Raw genomic sequence first — 22,668 nt, 5'->3', positions numbered from 1 at the left:
TCAGACTGTCCTCTCCGTGACTCATTCACACAGAGTTAGCATTAAACACTAAATGCAAAGAGGCTTGTCAGTCAGTGTTACACAACAAACACGCTGAGAAGCAGCCTTTTAAGTTGTTTCCAACTGTTCTTTTTAAAGAGACAGAAAACTAATTTGCCCTCCTCTCATATGTTCTAAATTTAGACCAATCCCAGTGTCGGAGATTCAGATGAAGCAGAGACAAGATAGATCTAAACACACATTAACTGTCCCTCAATTATCTGGAGCACCATATTTATAAGTTGAAGACAGGGAAAGAGTCAGTCTAACTCTACATGTTGTGTACTCCAGGCACTTAACATATTACTGGGTTTCATTACAATTTTGCCCGAGGTATGAATCTCACTGGTTGATTCTCTACATATACAGTGTTTATGGTTTAGAGTAAAATGTTTGCTGTTGATTGCTTAGAATACATGTGGACAGCCAGGAACACAGTGCTGAAAATGCTAATAGCAAATACCAGCTATAAAAATACAGAAACATATTAATAGATTTTCGACATGTGTGATCGACAAGCGGAGATTGCTAGATTGATTCTCTCTCAACCACTTTTCCACTGACATATTATTTCTTTATACAAGCTGATATCAATATATTGTCAACTGAAGAGTGGGTTTTGAGTGCATAAATTTAATGATGAGTAAAGGCCATTACCGGTTTTGACTTATTATATAATTTGCAGGGCTTTATTGGTAACAAATATGGGGAGATTAATGGCATCAAGTAAATGCCAATAAGAACAAAGTCACTCTAGCGCAATTGGTGTGTAAATGCTATTCTCCATATAGAAAGGGATCGGGATTGGACAGTATTTACACTCATAAATTGGAAACAATTGGGGTAAAAAAGTGTTTTACTTTATTTTGACAGGGAGTCAAAGCTGAGACCAAGATCTCTTTTTCAGATGAGCCCTGTATAATACAACAATACACATTGAAATACAATATACACCTTACCACTCCACTATGTCTCCCTGTCATGGCTTTTGCACCATCAGTACAGATACCAACCCATCTTGAACACCAACGTCCATTTGATGTCACAAAGCTGTCCAGTACTTTAAAAACATCCTCTCGTGTTGTCCTGGTTTCCAGTGGTTTGCAGAGGATGTCTTCCTTAATTGACCCCCATAAACGTAACAGATATATACCAGGAACTGTGCCAGGCCCGCCACATCTGTTGACTCATACATGTGTAATGCATATAATTCACTGGCTAGTATGCGAAGCAGTAATTGTTTCTAAACACCTCCTGCCATAACACTGATGCGTGGTGAAACAGTGTTGTTTGATGAAGTCATTGTCTGTTTAGATTTTTTGGACTTTTCCCCAGCATTGTCCCAGCCATATCGCGGCAGCAGGAAGAATTAAGTCCTCCACAATAGTATGGTGCTTGCCTGTCCTAGCCACTCGGTAGCTCAGCATATAAGAAGCCTCTAGCTCCTTCTTATTAATTGTATCTGTTGCTTTTATACATGTCTTACTACTCGAAAGTCATCTTTATTCTCGCTCAAAAAACTCCTGTGGTATCAGGAATCAAGGTAAGACCCAGATGCAGACATGTTGAATTGGTTTAATGTTCCAACAGGGGCAGGCAATCGACAGGTCAAGGCAGGCAGGGGTCAGAAAACCAGAGGTGGGGAAACGGTACCGGACGGCAAGCAGGGTCAGGGTCAGGTTAGGCAGAGGTCAACAATCCAGAGGTGGGGCAGAGGTACAGGTCGTCATGCTTAGGGGCAGGCAGAGTAGTCAGGCTGGCGGGCTCAGAGTCAGGACAGGCAAGGGTCAAAACCAGGAGGGCTAGGAAAAGCAGGAACTGAGAACAAAAAAGCTGCTTGACTTGACAAACAAGACAAACTGGCACCGAACCAACAGAGAACACAGGTATAAATACACATGGGATAATGGGAAAGATGGGCGACACCTGGAAGGGGGTGGAGACAATCACAAGGACAGGTGAAACAGATCAAGGTGTGACACGTGGCTTATTTTTCAAATTGTCATGTTTAGTTTCTAAATGTCTGCCCTAGGGTGAAGGTTTTCCACGAGAGAGTAACGGTTAATGTGACTGGATGTTAATTATTTGACTAGGCTACCTGTATTTGACATTGTGTTGTTATTTCGCTGAACACTACATGGTTTAATTTTATTTCTGGCAGTGAAACAAGGCTACTCGGGTGAGAGAAAAAACCTCACCCAAATGTATAGCCCCGTTGGAAAATATAAATGTACTGTGTAAAAATGTGAAGACTTTATTATTATATATTCTTTCAAATGTGAATTTTTTATTTGGCGTACCACCAACGGCATTCCCAGTTTGGGAATACCTGGTATAAAGGAAGACCATTTTAATTCTTAACTTACATCCCTAAGAGTCTATTGACACACCTGTGTGTCAATAATCTCATTAACATAATAAAAATAATAATAACAAAATCCCCATCAAAATCTGTCAGTTTAAAAGTTATACATTTTTTTGCTTGGCTGCGTCTCAATCCACCCATTCTGCTTATGTCGGTCTTACACATCTGCGGTGGAAAGTGGCAGAGCTACAACACTGTTTGTCAGACCAGGAAAGTTTGTTTTTCTCACGGAAAGGTCTGTAGTGTCCGAACGGACTCTCGCTCCCCACAACTGTCACGGAACCCACCTGAAGGTAAACCCGTAACGGAAGTATGGAGGTCGTTTTGTGTCCCAAAAACAAAAATATTTCCTGAGCTTTCTTACAGCTCCTAGATATAGGACAGACAATTGAAAACCTTTTTACTTATATTTTTTGGGGACTGTCTGTTTATCAAATGTATGAATGTGTTTCTATGGGCTATTGTAGTAAAGCCTAAATGCAATACTTTATCAAATAATTGTTTTATATTTTGGGGGGGATAGCTACAGCGATCCTAAAATTCTAAATCAAATAGCTGAATGATCCATAGTATGACCATCTTAAAACAATTCCATATGCTTCGAAGAACATCCTTCACTGACTTATTATTACATTTTTTTGATTTTCGTCAATACAGATACCCATATGTGGGGACACAATCAATGTGGGCACCATCCAATGTACATACTGTATGCAGAAATCATCAGATTTATGCTTTTTGGAAAAGAACATATACTTAGTTTTACATGCATTAATTAATGACCAATTAGAGTTCAACAATGGCTTTCTGCAAAGTAGAAAAGGCAGATTGTGGTTCTGAAAGATACTTGTCAACAGAAGGGGCAACATAATACTATGGTATCATCCGCATACAAGTGGAGGTTACAGTTTCTTACAGACAAACCAATATTGTTTACATGGACAGTAAAAAGTATAGGGCTCAAAATTGACCCTCTGGGGCCACCTTTAGTAATATCAAGGAAACCTGACTTAACACCATCAGAGAAACACATTGTGTCCGGTCTGTCAGGTTGTTTTCTAAACAAATGCAGGCTGCCCAACCCAGGCCTATTTCAAAAAAAGATTCACAGATTTTCTCTAGGCCAGACACTTTAGAGATCAAGCAATAATTATGCCAGAGGGGTCACCACTTTTGTGGAGATTGATCACAAGGGCAGCCTTCCAGACCCTAGGGATAGCACCTGAGATAAACGTCAAGTTAAACATGTGTAAAAAATTCCACAATTAGGGGAGCAGAAAGCTGCAACAAGAAAGGATCAAGCCAATCAGCCCCAGCGGATTTCTTTCATTACATAAATCTTAAAGCGCCCATCAGCAGTATAAAAATAACAAAGCATCCTCCCCACCTGGTTTCAGTAAACAGCTGAGGGATGGGCCTGGAGAAATGTAACACTCACATTAATAGAGAGAGCTATGGATGCAAGGACTGACCATCCATGATATCAACATTATACTTTTAACCATGTTTTGAGGCTTGACAGCGTTTCTTTATATTTACTTTGTTTACTAACATTGGAGTAAAACAAACTTATATTATGGGTTCTGATGAGGTACGGCAGTTGAAATAAGCTCATGAGGCATTCATAAGTTGTTTTGTTTCGAGAATCATTGTTGTCCAAAAATAGATGCAGCAACTGCTGATTGACATGTTAAAGCAGGGTGTCAGGCACATCACAAGAAGAGAGTTCTTGAAATGAAAACAAAGATTCACTAGAATTTGACAGATCTTTCATCATACCAACTAGAGGATGAGAGAGGGAAGAGCAGTCGATTGACTGATCAGGGTCAAATAAAACCACAATTTAATTCAAATAACGGGTCTGCAGAGATAAAATGTTAATTAAAAGCATCACTTATCTCCTTTTTTTCAGTAACAATGCTAGACCCTGACATAACTTGCTTAGGCAGGGAGGGAGATTAATTTCGACACTTCAGTGCATTAGAGTGAGACGGATCATCAGCAGAGTCTGAGATAGAACTTAGAAAGTAGCATGATTTAGAATTCTTAATTGAGGAGGTGCATCTATTTCTCAATTGCCTGAAAAGCTGCTGCCAATCAGTCAAGTTTTTCTAAGCTTGGCTCAGGGCTAATTTCTCATCATAACAAGATCTGAAAGTTCTATAGTGAACCAGGGATTTGCTCTATTTAAAGGTGTTTGTCTGCCAGAGAGATACAAATAGATGAGAACAATTCTAGAGCTTAATTCAGGGTCAAGCTTGCAGCTGATAGAGGACAAGTCTGAGTAATACATACTTTACAAGGATAAGTGTTAATCTGTTTGGTATCTAATAGGACAGTGATCACTGAGATCCACCCCCCAAAATTATAAGAAAATCATCAGCATAGACACCACTGGACAAGTACTTGTAGGGGCTATTTGTCAGAACTCGGTCAATAAGTGAGGATTTTGCAGGATTTTTTTTTACATTAGTGTGGGTTTTGCAATCAGTTGAGTTGAGTCAGGCTAAAGCTGCTCTCCTCTGTAATTAAATGATCCAGTCTTTTGAGACAACGAGTTGTGTACACTTCCCAAGTGTATAATTCTTCCTCTTTCACTACGGTGAACATAGCACAGGTCTCACATTTTATGGCTTTACTGTCTATTTCCAGATTTGACTCGAAATCACAGGAGTCCGACATGCTTATACTCGGGTCAGAAACGACGGTCCCGGCTACGTGAGTCAGACCTAGCCTGGGCTAGCCTGCTAACATTATCTCCAGGAGACAGTAAAATCCAGCCAAAAATGGTGTGCTAAGAACTGCACTAACACCGTGGACACTTAAAACACTTAAAACAAAATGTTTTAAAGGTATTGTTGTGTGTGTCTTAACAATATAAAACTTATATGTGTTTTAAAAAGTAGAAAACACAGAAGCACTGTATCGCCACTCCACGTTCTTCTTCCTACATAAAGTAGGCTACACTTCAATGGACAGTGTAAGAGAAAGCCTAGCAGTAGGTCTGGCCTGTGCATCACATGGCATTACATTTAGAATGATAAAGGTAATTGGCGACATCAATGAAAACCATCATTTTCACAAGATAAAAAATATGTCATAGAATATAGGTTGTATGAGTAGACTATGTAGTGACCATATACTGTAGATTCCCAAATAAACCCCTTGACGCTACCTCCCAGTCACTTGTTTATATTATGTGTATGACTGGATAGGTGTCTGCAATATGGCAACAAATCCACCTAGTCTACCAGAGGCTACCACAATGTTGCTTACATCTACCCAACCTTCTCAGATGCCTAGGGAGTAGGGGTTGATTTGGGATCAAGGGATTCATAATCAGATAAAGTCAGTGGCACATTTTTAGGAACATTGATATGCACATCAATTGTACCCCAGTAAGCAAGGTCTAAACCTGTTTTATTTGGCGCATGTGACAAATACAATTTTAATACCCCATTTTACTTCCACTCTTATTTGAGCTACTTTTACTTCCTTTACTACACCAAGGGGGCCACTGTTTAATGAGAGAATGGGAGAAGTGTTTTGGGGTGCCAAAATAGCAGGATTCTAGCCTGGATTGTTATAATTTACACTTCAGAGCTGTCTCTCTCCCCAAACATAGTGCAGCCACCTGCTTTGGCTCCATCGCTTGTCTTTAGCTCGCTTCTTTAGCCCGGATTCGGTGAATTTCATTGGCCCGCCGGATCTCCATGGCAACCACATTCTTGCTACTACTGCTGCTATGCTGGTTTACCACTCTGTGGAGATTCACTGATCCGTCAATAGCTATACTGAATTAATGCACATTGGTGAGATGTGATGTACATTTACCTATTGTACACAACAGGAAAGAGATTGTGACAGTTGTGTGTTTGTCGACAACATTACAACATTTGTATACAAGATCTGAGAGAAAGAATGATGTGTGTGAACTGCCCGGCTTCCAGCTGGGTTCAGAGTCACAGAGTGAAAGTCTGACAGAGTTTGAGCCTGTGAAGGGCTCCAATCCAGGCTGCGGGTGGTTTGAGTATAAAATAATAATAATACATTTTCAGTGCGGCCCTCCGGACCTCGTTGAAGACCGAATGCGCCCCCGAGGCAAAATTTGTTTGACATGAGCACAGGTTAGTTTGATCTCTCTCTCTCTCTCCCTATCGCTCTCTGCCTCCCTCCCTCACTCTCCCTCTCTCCCTACCTCTTTCTCCTCCCTCCCATCTCTCTCTGTTGTATACACTGAGTGCACAACACATTAGGAACACCTTCCTAATATTGAGTTGCACCCCCTTTTGCCCTTAGAACATCCTCAAATGATTGGGGCACGGGCTACAAGGTGTTGAAAGCGTTCTACAGGGATGCTGGCCATGTTGACTCCAATGCTTCCCACAGTTGTGTCAAGTTGGCTGGATGTCCTTTGAGTGATGGACCATTCTTGAAACAAATGGGAAACTGTTGAGCGTGACAAACCCAGCAGCGTTGCAGTTGTTGACGCACCAAACCGGTGCGCTTGGCACCTTCTACCATACCCCGTTCAAAGGCACTTTTGTCTTGCCCATTCACCCTCTGAAAGACATTGTTACGGATACAGTTATCCTGCGTGTCTGTGTGTATCCTGTGTGTGTATTCTTTCTCTCCTTCTCCCCTCACAGGTGGCAATCATCACTTCCCAATCAGTCACCAATCAATCATCAATCAGAAGACACACCTCCTCCTGTTTCCATTACCCTATCACATCCCCTTCCCTTGGTTTAAAAACCCTGCCCCATGTTTCCTCTAGAGCTCAATCTCTCTGTCAATGCCATCTGTCTGTGTTTCACTCTCAATCTCCCTCTCTTTATGTTTTGAGCTCTCTTTTGTTTGAGCACCTTCATATCACTTTGTCCCCACCTGTGAGTATTATTTTTGTTATGTTGTTTGATGGTGGGAAAAGGGGGTACTAAGACAAGTCACCCATGGGCATACACCACCCGTAGGCAAACCCCCCCCCCCCCCCCCCAGACTGCCGGGCCAAAGGGATTCGTAACAGACATGCATACACAATCCATTTCTCAATTTTCTCAAGGCTTTAAAATCCTATTTGAACCTGTCTCATTCCCTTCATCTACACTCTCTCCTTCTCCCCTGTCGACGTCATTTACTGTGACGAACTCCACTAACTCCTGCCATGAATTTGGTAACCGCCTGCGCCTCGACCTGTTTCAGCCTGTGTTTATTTAGTTCTATTTTGGTCATTGCTGTTCGTGTCAAAACCTGCTACCAACTAGCTAGCTAACTAGCTAGGTTGCAATGGAACCTACTTCACCTGGAATAGCTAGCGAACGTTTCCAGCACTGTAGAAGCTGTGTTTATTACACTCTACTCCGGGTCAATATTGACAATCCGGAGTTCCAATGCAGCAATAGTTTTCTTGCAGAGGATTATAGAAATGGCTGTTATTAGCAAGCAAATTTCAATTTTATTCAAACTTATGGGGAAATCGCAAATTAGAACCTTCCCTTTCTCAACTCCTTTGGCTGGACACCGCTTGGGCCTGACCGATGTATCCCCGCCTTGTCATCTGTCCTAACCCGAATGCCGTGTGCTACCTGGAATTTGCCTGCCAAGGAAGTCATCTCCATCTGCTTCTCCTCCTCCATCTTGTAGTGGAGTAGACGGAGAACAGCAAGAGGATTGTTCCAATCAGACTGAAGTGTCTGCAATAGGTATTGGAGCAGATTGACATAAGGAATAGCTTCGCCGTAATGGTGCCTGATCGAACTGTGCCTTCATCTCAGGGATTGCTTGGGTCTGTACTGACTCCAACTACATTGTTGTTGAGGTTGGCTCCTTTCCCTCTCTTTGGATCTGGCCTGCTGTGGGAGTTCTGGAACTATCGCAGAGAGCAGCAGACCTATGCTATCCTGCTTCTCGTGGGCCTGTAAAAGGTTGGGGTCATTGTCCATTTGGAAGACCCATTTGTGACCGAGCTTTAACTTCCTGACTGATGTCTTGAGATGTTGCTTCAATATATCCACATGATTTTCTATCTTCATGATGCCATCTATTTTGTGAAGTGCACCAGTCCCTCCTGCTGCAAAGCACCCCCACAACATGATGCTGCCACTCCCGTGCTCCACGGTTGGATGGTGTTCTTCGGCTTGCAAGCCTTCCCCTTTTTTCTCCAAACATAACGATGGTCATAATGGCCAAAAAGTTATATTTTTGTTTCATCAGACCAGAGGGCATTTCTCCGAAAAGTACGATCTTTGTCCCCATCTGCAGTTGCAAACCGTAGTCTGGCTTCTTTGTGGTGGTTTTGGAGCAGTGGCTTCTTCCTTGTTGAGCGGCCTTTCAGGTTATGTCGATATAGGACTCATTTTTACTGTGGATAAACAAGCTGTTTAAAGGCACAGTCAACTTCCGACCCACTGGAATTGTGATACAGTGAATCATAAGTGAAATAATCTGTCTGTAAACAATTGTTGGACAAATGACTTGTGTAATGCAGAAAGTAGATGTCCTAACCGACTTGCCAAAAATAGTTAGTTATTAACAATACATTTGTGGAGTGGTTGAAAAACAAGTTAACGACTCAAACCTGTGTATGTAAATGTCATGTACATGTCTACTTCTGATAAACTTCCCAATAAAGCAATAAAAACAATCAAGCATCTCAGAAAAGTGCTAAAAAATTGCCCATGTTAACATATGTATCTTTAGAAACTAGGTTCATGAAATCAATAATTTGTTAGTAACAGATCACATTACTATTCTGACAATCTCAAACTCACTTACATAATACCTTTGATGATATAGTGGTAGCAATACATGGTTATACCATCTACAGAAAAGACACATATGCCAAAGGTGGAGGTGTTGCCATTTATATTCAGAACTACATTCCTGTAAAGCTTAAAGGATCTCATGTTAAATACTGTTGATGTAATATGGCTACAGGTTCATCTGTCTCACCTAAATCCCATTATGGTGGGAAGCTGCTATAGACCAAGTGCTAACAGTCAGTATCGGGATAATGTGTGAAATGCTTGGTAATGTATGTGATTTAAACAGAGAGGTGTATTTTCTGGGTGATTACAATATTTTCTGGCTTTTATGAAGCTGCCCACTCAAGAAAAAGCTTCCAACTGAAACTAGTACCTGCAACCTGGTTCAGGTTATCAGTCAACCTACCAGGGAAGTTACAAACAGCGAAGGAATGAAATCATCAACATATACAGTGGGGAGAACAAGTATTTGATACACTGCCGATTTTGAAGGTTGTCAATGCATCCCTATTGAGCAGTGAAGGGGCTATCAACCAGATTACTCTTTCTCCGTATTCCCGAAGGTGTCTACAGCATTGTGATGTAGTTTTACGCAGTTATGTTGAAGAATACCTGTAAGCGGCTACATTGCGCAAGTGGTCACCTGATGGCTCCTATAGTGACTCTCGCGTAAGATACAGAGAGAGCCATTATTCCAATCAAAATTATATATGCTGTTTGTACATGGTTCACTGACTTTTGGGTTCAGAAGCTGACTTCCTATGATCAAATATGGCAAATGGACATAACATCTTGATTTTGTACTTTCAATACTTATATATGCCATTTGGACATTTCTTATGCCATTTGTACATGGTTCACTGACTTTTGGGCTCTGGCTGACTTCTTATGATCATATATGGCAAATGGACAAAACATAGGCCTCATGGACAAAATCATTAAAATAATACAAATGTATGTCCAAATGTTTACTACATATGTATAAGAGACTAAAAAAATATATTTTGAAGATTTCACCCTTGAGACCTGACTTTGTGACCATTTCCCATATGAAATCCAACGGTGGAGCACGCTTGACACCTTTAGGATTTTTGGAGTATGACACTTGGAATTTGCCATGTTCCGCTTGTAATATGTTATTAATGAACTGCCGTCCATTTGAGTGGTATTTGCGATTGTGCATATTTATTTAAGCAATAATACTGGAGTGAAAGATGTGCAGATGATGATGTGCAAGTTGAGATACTGAGGGGCAAGAGGGTAAGTAATACTATGGGGATGAGGTAGTCGGGTGTGCTATTTACAGATTGGCTGTGTCCAGTCATTGGCAGCAGATAAATGGAAGGAAAGGCGGCCAAAGTAAGTGTTGGCTTTGGGGATGACCAGTGCAATATACAGTGCCTTGCGAAAGTATTCGGCCCCCTTGAACTTTGCGACCTTTTGCCACATTTCAGGCTTCAAACATAAAGATATAAAACTGTATTTTTTGTGAAGAATCAACAAGTGGGACACAATCATGAAGTGGAACGACATTTATTGGATATTTCAAACTTTTTTAACAAATCAAAAACTGAAATTGGGCGTGCAAAATTATTCAGCCCCCTTAAGTTAATACTTTGTAGCGCCACCTTTTGCTGCGATTACAGCTGTAAGTCGCTTGGGGTATGTCTCTATCAGTTTTGCACATCGAGAGACTGACATTTTTTCCTATTCCTCCTTGCAAAACAGCTCGAGCTCAGTGAGGTTGGATGGAGAGCATTTTGTGAACAGCAGTTTTCAGTTCTTTCCACAGATTCTCGATTGGATTCAGGTCTGGACTTTGACTTGGCCATTCTAACACCTGGATATGTTTATTTTTGAACCATTCCATTGTAGATTTTGCTTTATGTTTTGGATCATTGTCTTGTTGGAAGAGAAATCTCCATCCCAGTCTCAGGTCTTTTGCAGACTCCATCAGGTTTTCTTCCAGAATGGTCCTGTATTTGGCTCCATCCATCTTCCCATCAATTTTAACCATCTTCCCTGTCCCTGCTGAAGAAAAGCAGGCCCAAACCATGATGCTGCCACCACCATGTTTGACAGTGGGGATGATGTGTTCAGGGTGATGAGCTGTGTTGCTTTTACGCCAAACATAACGTTTTGCATTGTTGACAAAAAGTTCAATTTTGGTTTCATCTGACCAGAGCACCTTCTTCTACATGTTTGGTGTGTCACCCAGGTGGCTTGTGGCAAACTTTAAACAACACTTTTTATGGATATCTTTAAGAAATGGCTTTCTTCTTGCCACTCTTCCATAAAGGCCAGATTTGTGCAATATACGACTGATTGTTGTCCTATGGACAGAGTCTCCCACCTCAGCTGTAGATCTCTGCAGTTCATCCAGAGTGATCATGGGCCTCTTGGCTGCATCTCTGATCAGTCTTCTCCTTGTATGAGCTGAAAGTTTAGAGGGACGGCCAGGTCTTGGTAGATTTGCAGTGGTCTGATACTCCTTCCATTTCAATATTATCGCTTGCACAGTGCTCCTTGGGATGTTTAAAGCTTGGGAAATCTTTTTGTATCCAAATCCGGCTTGGATACAGACTACACAACAGTATCTCGGACCTGCCTGGTGTGTTCCTTGTTCTTCATGATGCTCTCTGCGCTTTTAACGGGCCTCTGAGACTATCACAGTACAGGTGCATTTATACGGAGACTTGATTACACACAGGTGAATTGTATTTATCATCATTAGTCATTTAGGTCAACATTGGATCATTCAGAGATCCTCACTGAACTTCTGGAGAGAGTTTGCTGCACTGAAAGTAAAGGGGCTGAATAATTTTGCACGCCCAATTTTTCAGTTTTTGATTTGTTAAAAAAGTTTGAAATATCCAATAAATGTAGTTCCACTTCATGATTGTGTCCCACTTGTTGTTGATTCTTCACAAAAAAATACAGTTGTATATCTTTATGTTTGAAGCCTGAAATGTGGCAAAAGGTCGCAAAGTTCAAGGGGGCCGAATACTTTCGCAAGGCACTGTATATTCTTAAAAGTAGCCACGCTTTGCCTTGACAGATTTGCACACTCTTGGCATTCTCTCAACCAGCTTTATGAGGTAGTCACCTGGAATGTATTTCAATTAACAGGTGTGCCTTTTTAAAAGTTATATTTTGTAATATCTTTCCTTAATGCGTTTGATCCAATCAGTTGGGTTGTGATAAGGTAGGGGTGGTATACAGAATTTAGCCCTATTTGGTAAAAGACAGTCCATATTATGGCAATAACTGCTCAAATAAGCAAAGAGAAACGACAGTCCATCAATAATTTAAGACACGAAGGTCAGTCAGTCAAGAAAATTTAAAGCACTTTGAAAGTTTCTTCATGTGCAGTTGCAAAAATCTTCAAGCGCTATGATGAAACTGGCTCTCATGAGGAGTGCCACAGGAAAGGAAGACCCAGAGTTACCTCTGCTGCAGAGCATAAGTTTATTAGAGTTACTCACTCCTCAAATTGCAGCCAGAATAAATGCTTCACAGTGTTCAAGAAACAGACACATCTCGAATCAAATCAATTGTTATTGGTCACATAACCATATTTATCAGATGTTATTGCGGGTGTAATGAAATGTTTGTGTTCCTAGCTCCAACAGTGCAGTAGAATCTAACAGTTCACAACAATACACAATCTTAGTCCCAGTGTTGATGCACCTATACTGACCTCGCCTTCTGGATGATAGCAGGGTGAACAGGCTGTGGCTCGGGTGGTTGATGTCCTTGATGATCTTTTTGGCCTTCCTGTGACATTGGGTGCTGTATGTGTCCTGGAGGGCAGGTATCTTCCCCCGGTGATGCATTGGGCAGACTGCACCACTCTCTGGAGAGCCCATCGGTTGTGGGCCAGGCGGTGATACAGCCCGACAAGATGCTCTCAATTGTGCATCTGTTAAAGTTAGTTAGGGTTTTAGGGGCGAAGCCATATTTTTTCAGCCTCCTGAGGTTGAAGAGGCGCTGTTGCGCCTCCAATATTTTCACTGTCTGTGTGGGTGGACCATTTCAGATCATCAGTGATGTGTACGCCGAGAAACTTGAGGCTTTCCACCTTCTCCATTGCAGTACTGTCGATGTGGATAGGGGTGTGCTCCCTCTGCTTTCCTGAAGTCCACGATCAGCTCATTTTGTTTTGCTGACATTGAGTGAAATCTTGTTTTCCTGGCAGCACTCTCCCAGGGCCCTCACCTCCTCCCTCTAGGCTGCCTCGTCATGGTTGGTAATCAGGGCTACTACTGTTGTGTTGTCAGCAAACTTGATGATTGAGTTGGAGGTGTGCGTGGCCACGCAGTCAGGGGTGAACAGGGAGTACAGGAGGGGGCTGAGCATGGACCCTTGTGGGGCGCCTGTGTTGAGGATCAGCAAAGTGGAGGTGTTGTTTCCTGCCTTCACCAACTGGGGACGGCCCTTCATGAAGTGCAGGACCCAGCTGTGGCTTAATGATGAGCTTGGAAGGTGCTATGGTGTTGAATGCTGAGCTATAGTCAATGAACAGCATTCTTACATAGGTATTCTTCTTGCCCAGATTGGATAAGGCTGTGTGCAGTGCGATGGCGATTGCATCGTCTGTGGATCTATTTGGGCCTTAAGCAAATTGAAGTGGGTCTAGGGTGTCAGGTAAGGTAGAGGTGATATTAACTAGCCGTGGTTTTCCCTTTGTAGTCTGTGATTGTCTGTACACCCTACCACATACGTCTTGTGTCTGAGCTGTTGAATTATGACTACACTTTGTCTCTGTACTGACATTTTGCCTTTTTTGATTGCCTTACCGAGGGAATAACTACACTGTTTGTATTCGGCCATATTCCCAGTCACCTTGCCATGGTTAAATGTGGGGGGTTGTGCTTTCAGTTTTGCACGAATGCTGTACGGTTTCTGGTTTTGGTCAATTTTAATAGTCACGGTGGGTACAACATCTCCTTTACACTTCGTGATGAGCTCAGTAACCATATCTGTGAATTTGTCGATGTTATTCTGAGAGGCTACCCATATTCCTGTCTACTTGATCAAAACTATCTTGAAGCATGGATTCTGATTAGTAAGACCAGCGTTTTAATAGACCTTAGCACGAATACTTCCTGTTTGAGTTTCTGCCTATAGGAAGGGCAAAATGGAGTCGTGATCAGACTTGGCGGGGGAGGGCCTAGTAGGCGTTTCGAAAAGTTGAATAGCAGTGGTCCAATGTTTTCCCAGTGCGAGTACTACAGTCAATATGTTGCTCAAACTTCGGTAGCAATTTCCTCTGATTTGCTTTGTTAAAATCCCCAGCTACAATAAATGCTGCCTCAGGATATGTGTTTTCCAGTTTGCAACAAGTCCAGTGTAGTTCTTTGTGTGCCATCATGGAATCGTCTTGACGGGGAATATACATGGCTGTGACTATAACCGAAGACAATTCTCTTGGGAGGTAATACGGTCGGCATTTCAACAATTGTTCAGAGGAGACTGCGTGAATCAGGCCATGGTCAAATTGCTCCATGGCACCACTACAAAAGGACACCAATAAGAAGAAGATACTTGCTTGGGCTAAGAAACACGAGCAATGGACATTAGACCAGTGGAAATCTGTCCTTTTGTCTTATGAGCGGTTCCCACCGTGAGGCATGGAAGAGGAGGTGTGATGGTGTGGGGGTGCTTTGCTGGTGACACTGTCGTGATTTATTTTAGAACTCAAGGCACACTTAACCAGCATGGATACCACAATATTCTGCAGTGATACACCATCCCATCTGGTTTGCACTTAGTGGGGACTATCATTTGTTATAACTTGAAATGAAAACGACTTTCTGACAAACATATAATATTTGGAGGTAGTTATTCTCTTACATATATACATGGATGGACGCTTCTCCCTCTCTGTCACGGATGCCATGGTTATCCTTAGTTTGAAGATGTAATCCGGAGACAGGTGTTTTATACAACAGCCTTCTATGTGTTCTTTTTTCAATCCTCTCAGAATATTTTCAATCAAATGCCAGAATTTTCTCCATCTCCTTAGCTATCATATTGTAATTCCACCGGGAATTCCACTGATTTCAAAACTCGTTCCTCCGGAGAGTGGAGACCAACACTTTCACAGTTTAACTAAGTGATATCGTTAGAAAAAGGATTATCTACACATGCTGACCAGCTCATGTTATAGACAGAAGCGTGCTACTTGGCAGACCAATCCGAAATCGTCTCTCGGAATTTCCAGCCCACCCATTATCTCAGCCAATCATGGCTAGAGGGAAGGTTCCTTACTTTTCCGTGGCTAAACCAACTAGGCTCGTAATATTACAATTTTATTCCCCAAAACGTATTTTGATTAAAAAACAACAACTTTTAGGTTCAAATGCCTATCCTGTGAAGTAGTGACACGTGACATACGCCTAGTTTCCTGAAACGCAATCTATATTTTTTTGTAGACAATGTTTGTTGTTGTTATGAACCCACTGTCTGCAAGTCATCTTGATGTTGTCATGTTTTGTAGTATACTGTTGAATACTCTACTCCACACTGTAGTATCCCTTGATTGTGTAGTGCTTACTATAAAATGTTGTACTATACTATAGATTTCACTATACTATACTGTAGAATACACTCCACACTGTACACTGTCAACTACGCTCAACTTGTATTTCACTTGATTTGGATCACCCCATATGGAGGATCAAACCTGCCGTAAGAGATAAATCAATGAATAAATAAATGCACACATAAAGATAAATCATTATTTAAATAATTAATCTCACTTTCATTCTGCCAAGGCAGCAGCTACTTTTCCTGGGGTCAAAATTAATGCAGCTATACATTTTTTTAAACATTACATTACAAAACATTCACAACACATTTCACAACATAGTAAATGTGTGCCCTCAGGCTCCTACTCTACTACCATATATCTACAATACAAAATCCATGTGTACGTGTGTGTATGTTATTGTGTGTTTGTATGCATGTGTCTGTGACTGTGTTTGTGTTGCTTCACAGTCCCCACTGTTCCATTTTTAAATCAAATGTTACTGCTTGCATGAGTTACTTGATGTGGAATAGAGTTCCATGTAGTCATGGCTCTATGTAGTACTGTGCACCTCCCATAGTCTGTTTCGGACTTGGGGACTGTGAAGACACCTCTGGTGGCATGTCTTGTGGGCAATGCATGGGTGTCCAAGCTGTGTGTCAGTAGTTCAAACAGACATATGATAATGAGGGTATCAATGCCACAGAGCGTACTTGATTGCATTTGCCTAGGCTGCGTTCAGTATGACAAAAAGGTGTTCAACATTTAAAGCCATGTATCACATTAAAACCCCTCAAACTATAATGTGTAGTGCATATTGCTATGTATTAATGTCACTTTTTTTTTACGATTGTATGCGGCTGTGCCCACCATAAAAAGATACAAAGATATCTAATGGAACATTATCCTTGCTTGACATAGAAACAGGTGAATAGTTTTGGAACAGTGTGCCATTGACTGCACCAGATGGCTGTGTTATGAGTGGGTTGCTTTTGACAATAAGGTACTGGACTACAGTCATATAGTTTTGAACCTAGAAGAAGACAGAAAAGGCAGCACGCAAGGAGTCGACCGGGATCGATGAGAGGAATGTTCAGCTGGCCAGAAAAGCATGGTAAGCTAACATTAGTGAGTGTGTCTTAAGCTAGCTGGCTTGGCTACAACTGATAAAGTTGAGTTGGCTAGCTAGCTAGCTGTGTTTTTACAGCCATAATCTCTGTATTACACTTAGCTAGCTAGCTAATTAACTAACCTGAAATGATCATGAACCATTATCTAGCTATCATCGACATCATCCATCTTTGAAGAATTTTGAGTGTAAAATTAGGTCTCAACAATCACAGGCATCTTAGCGGCTACCTATAGCTCTATTTACAGACATGAATGTGAAGTAGGCAAACTGATACATGAATCCTAAATGCAGGTACCATTTTATTTAGTTGATCTCTGCAGGTTTGTCATCTGATTCTTTGGAGCCTGAAGGAGATACATGCAACTATACTACAAGGCAGGACATTTCTCTGCATCCAGGTTTGCAGGCTTGCTACCAGCAGGAATATGGAGCACTCTGTGTTAGTAAGTCATCATTTTATTGTTTTCCTTTACATTGCATACTAGGCAAGAGGCCCTTGACCAGTGGGATGTCAGGGGTGAGGGCTCTTTTTCTAGCACACTCACTAACCCTATCCATCTCTTTCCATGTGCTACAGAGACAGAATGGGCAGAGGACCTCCAGAGCATTCTGACCAACTACCTGCGATCTCTCCAGAGAACAGAGAAGTAAGCTACACTCATAATTGTAACATAAACTCACTCACTTTTGTACATCGCCTTGGTCCGTACAATTGACCTTACTTTAGCGCCCCAAAAATGTAATACTTCCAGATCAACTGTAATGTCAATACCATTGTAAAGCACAATTTCTCCCCTTTCCAACAGAATCGATTACATGACCCCCACGCTGCCCGTTTCTGCATAATTCAAGAAGGCAATAAGCTCCGTCTGGTCTTTTTTTAAATGGCGGGTGGGGAAGCTAAACTAATGCGTGGTAGTGAGAAGGAGAGATGTTTTGTGTGAAAATTGTTTTTTTTCACTCAATCTGTCCAACTTATCGCCTCTAAACTGTAAATAAAACACTATAGAGTTTATATAATGTGTCATACCTATTTGAAGGTTTGTGTCGAATTTGAATCGGGTTTTTAGGGCGGTGCTAAAGTTAACAGCGGCTTTGAGAGTCATGATTGCTTACAGTGAGGACCCAAAAAATTACTGGGTATCCCCCTTACCCCATCACTATCCATTTCTTGTTTTTAAACGATGAGAGAAGTGCTACACCTGGTGGAGAGAGAGATTGTAAGACAGAAATAGTTGCTATATGCGTGCTGTACGTTATGGCATGACACGTCATGATGTAATGGAGGGTCCGTTTTTTTCAACTTTTCTCCAATACTATAGAGCCATTGCCATGTTGATCAACGCTTGAATAGAAACATAGTTCACACCCCAGATTTTGAAGTCAACACAGTCGCTACAGTCCCATTCATTTTCTTTGCAGCCTCGTTTGAAAGTCGCGGTTACGCACATTTGTACGGAATGGGGTGAGTTTACGTTATACTTGATGCACCATGTAAACCTCCTTCAATATGGCAGTCTGCCTGTGTGACAACATATTATCCAAGGCCACTGGTTGTTTGGATTGCGTTCACTCAAACTCATGCTCTCTCCTCCCTGTAAAAGTCTCCCACACTATTATCAAAACTAATGTGAAAATTCTTACACAGGGACACTCGAAGTCAATCTTGAAATGAATCATTGTTTATTGTCAGAGCGCTGGAGAGGTTCCAACCAACTCAATGCACCATAGTAGACGTGTCAATCAGGAGCTCTGCCTGGACAGTCGCAGCAGTTGTCTTATATACGGCTATACACAGTTATATTTTCATTAGCATAATTAATTCATCATTACTGTTTTGTTTTGTTCATGTGACAGACCAATACTGGTTCATAACATGTGACAGACCAATATCTCATGAGGCTTCTTCTCTCTAAGGTGAGACCTTGAAACTGAGATATATTTAGTTTGTTCTCAAAACAAGGTCAGAGCGTTCTGCCAAATTGCAGCTACTGATAGTGAGGATTTGTACAGTCATCCACTTGCATGAACACAGAAATTAGTTATAAGAAAAGCACATGTTCTTCTTCAGATAGTGTTTCAGTTCGTGTTTTTAATGTTCAAAGTGGATGGCCCTTGATAACGTCTCTCAGCTGAGCCGCCACTGTCCTATACAGTCCATTATGTCTTGTCCATTTTACCACCAGTACACCAGCAGCATGATAGAAGATCTCTCCATGCTCACTCCAAGTGGACTCATGTCGCACTCCTGAGAGAAAAGGCGGTTAATAGCTTCGACTGCTGTGTACAGGTTGCTGGCTCGGACTCAGGTCTCAGGGTAGAAGTGGTGAAGGACCATACTGAGCGCCATTTTCCACCATTTAGAGGGGGTGTTGAGGTTCAAACTCTGTTCTCGACCGAATTATCTTTCATGCATCTAGAGACCATCTCTGGTCACCTTCGCCATAACCTCGAGAGAGGACAGACCAGAAGAATAGTTTAGTTTAGAATAACAACACATAGATGAGCCCCCTCCCATATTGGCTTATATTCCCCTATCATCTTGCCAATCTCACTGCAGCATTACAGTTTAGGGAGTCAGAGGGTTCATTCTTAGGGACAAATACCAACCATCCAGCAGACCCAATCTGGTGAGATTTGCTATTGAAGAAAGAGAAAAATAAAAAATAAAAAATAAAACAACAGCAATACAAACAAAACAAAACAATAACAGCAATACACATATATCACTCGAAAACTTCAAATTATTTGAAGTAATTGTCATCCATTACAACATCTCTTTTTTCCCTTTTACAGGCAGGCATGTGAAGAAAATCAATTTGCATATTTACCAAAGGGCCCCAGGGAACCAGTAATTCCCGCTTTGGACTCATGACTCACATCATGATTCATGCATCCTAAAAAAACAACAATTAAAAAATCAACTAATTGGAATAACAAATCAAATTACAGTTGAAGTCAGAAGTTTCTATACACTTAGGTTGGAGTCATTAAAACTTGTTTTTCAACCACTCTACTCTCTTGTTAACAAACTATAGTTTTGGCAAGTCGGTTAGGACATCTACTACATTTTTCCATCAATTGTTTACAGAAAGATTATTTCACTTATAACTCACTGTATCACAATTCCAGTGGGTCAGAATTTTACATACACTAAGTTGACTGTGCCTTTAACTAACACTATTGTAACCTTCGGTAGATATGCATTGGGACCATCTAAATAAAGTGAAAGACAGTCAAGTTAATATGCAATAATCACTCAACACATCAAAATAGGCAACAGTTGTTGGGATGACTGAAATTACCTTTTGACACTGGAGCACATGGGGGAAATAAATCAAGAAGGGAAACAAACAATCACGAAGCTTACATTTTTCTGTTGGTGATGAAGGATTGCATCAGAGGCATGATGTTAAAATCAATCTTTTAATTAACTAAATCACAACATTGTCTACAAACATTTTTGGCCTAATGGCCAAAGGATGCCAGTGCAAGTTGGGCCCTTGCCTGAGGAGAGAGTGAGTAACACAGAGAGACATTGCAGCAACAGGGTAGTTTAATTCATTTAGACAAAATGTTCAATAATTTTTTCAAGCACTGTACTATTGAATGTAACAAGGTACTGTTATCCTGCAAAAAGGAAAACATGTTTATCCTCTTATCTTAGTTGGAAGGGAAGTAGCTCGTCCTTTCTCTTCATATCTGTGACCATTGTGACATCATCCAACTGAGCAGCAGCAGCTAGGAAGAGCTTTTCTTAAAATGTTATTTTTGTTAAATCATTTTGTTTTTCGTGAACAGTTTGGTTGTTTCAATCCAGTTCTGTGTTCTCCACATCTGGAGATATCATTATATCAAAGCAATCAAATTGTATTTGCTACATGCGCCAAATACAACAGGTGTAGTAGACATTATCGTGAAATGCTTACTTAATGCCCTTAACCAACAATGCAGTTTTATGAAAATAGAGTTAAGAAAATGTTTACTAAATAAACCAAAGTAAATAAATAACACAAAATAACAATAACAAGGATATATACGGGGAGTATTCGGTACCGAGTCAATGTGCAGGTGAGGGAGTCAGAGGGCTAATTCTTAGGGAGGTAACTTGTACATGTAGGTAGGGGTAAAGTCACTATGCATGGATAATAAACAGTGAGTAGCCGCAGTGTAAAAACAAAGGGGGGTGTCAATGTAAATAGTCCGGGTGGCCATTTGATTAATTGTTCTTATTAATTGTTCTAATTGTTCTTATGGCTTGGGGTAGAAGCTGTTAAGGAGACTTTTGGACCTACACTTGACACTCCGATAGCGCTTGCCATGGGGTAGTAGGGAGAACAGTCTATGACTTGGGTGTCCATGACTTTGGTAAATGGAGTCTTTGACAATTCTTTGATTTTGAGAGAGATTCGCCAACCTGGCTCTGAAAGCTAGATAGTCTACTAAGTAATCTTGATCATCTGGCAAGAAGCAACAAGGCAGAATTAAGGGACTAGGACATAAGGACAATGAGAAGGAGGGAAAATAGAGGATAAAACCAACAGAAAAGGGAATTGATTTGGGGGATTTCTGTAGGATTTCTAAAGGAAAGTCTGTTTATTTTCTTTTCAATGGCTTGAACAAACAAAAAAGCAGGCAAGGTAGGATTGATCTGGACATATTTAATGGCTTTACATTTTCGTTATATAAAATGTGCAGTATTTACAAAGTTGAATGCATCAATGCTCAAATTAAAAAAATAACAATGGCAATAGTAGCAGGAGCTTGGCCCATTCCATTTGATCTACAGCAGAACAGAACTCTGATGTGGGAAAATCCATACACATTGTTTGTTGATACCCAAATTAAAGACAAGAATACAATCTCTGAACTGCTCTTCTATAGAGTGTCACGTCCTGACCTTAATTCTTTTTATATGTCTCTGTTTTAGGTTGGTCAGGGCATGAGTTGGGGTGGGCATTCTATGTTTTGTATTTCTGCTTTTGGCCTGGTATGGTTCCCAATCAGAGGCAGCTGTCAATCGTTGTCTGATTGAGAACCATACTTAAGGGAGCCTGTGTTTCCACTATGATTTGTGGGTAGTTGTTTTCTGTTCGGTGTATTGGCCTGACAGAACTGTTTTGTTTCTTCCATTCACTTTGTTATTTTGTTTTGTGTGTTCAGTTAATAAATCAACATGGACACTTACCACGCTGCATATTGGTCCAAACCTTCCTACTCCTTCTCAGACGACGAAGAGATTCGTTACATAGAGGGCTTGCAGTTGCGTCACAAATGACCTAGCAACCATACTATATAAAACATTCATTAAAACTTCAGTGAAAAAGTACATTTTGTGCTCATTATATCATCACGCACTGACTTATCTGCAACAAGTCCGTTTGGTGGAACACCACTGGTGGGAAAGTATATTTTATATATGCAGATTTTAGAACATTCACATGAAAATCTGTCGCCAAATTAGTTGATATTTAAGTGTGCTTTTGCTGGTCTGTTCCGCCACTATAAGGGATCAATAGAGCAAGGCTGGCCACCTCTGGTATACACTTTATTTTTTCACACGGAATTATGCTTAAGTATTAATAGCGAACTTGTTACTAAGATGTCTAACCTTTACATCAAATCAAATTTGTCACATGCACCATGAACACCAGGTGTAAAGTAACAGTGAAACGCTTACTTACGTACCCTTCCCAACAATGCAGATTGTTTTTATAATAGTAGAATAAAATAAATACATACAATAATAATAATAATAATAATAATAATAGAACAATAAATAACATTCTGAATAAATAGAAAAAGAATAAACACAAGGTAATAATAAATACTCAAT

The sequence above is a fragment of the Oncorhynchus kisutch genome, linkage group LG30 (genome assembly GCF_002021735.2).
Source record: "Oncorhynchus kisutch isolate 150728-3 linkage group LG30, Okis_V2, whole genome shotgun sequence".
Taxonomy (NCBI): domain Eukaryota; kingdom Metazoa; phylum Chordata; class Actinopteri; order Salmoniformes; family Salmonidae; genus Oncorhynchus; species Oncorhynchus kisutch.
Note: the sequence above shows the minus strand (reverse complement) of the source record.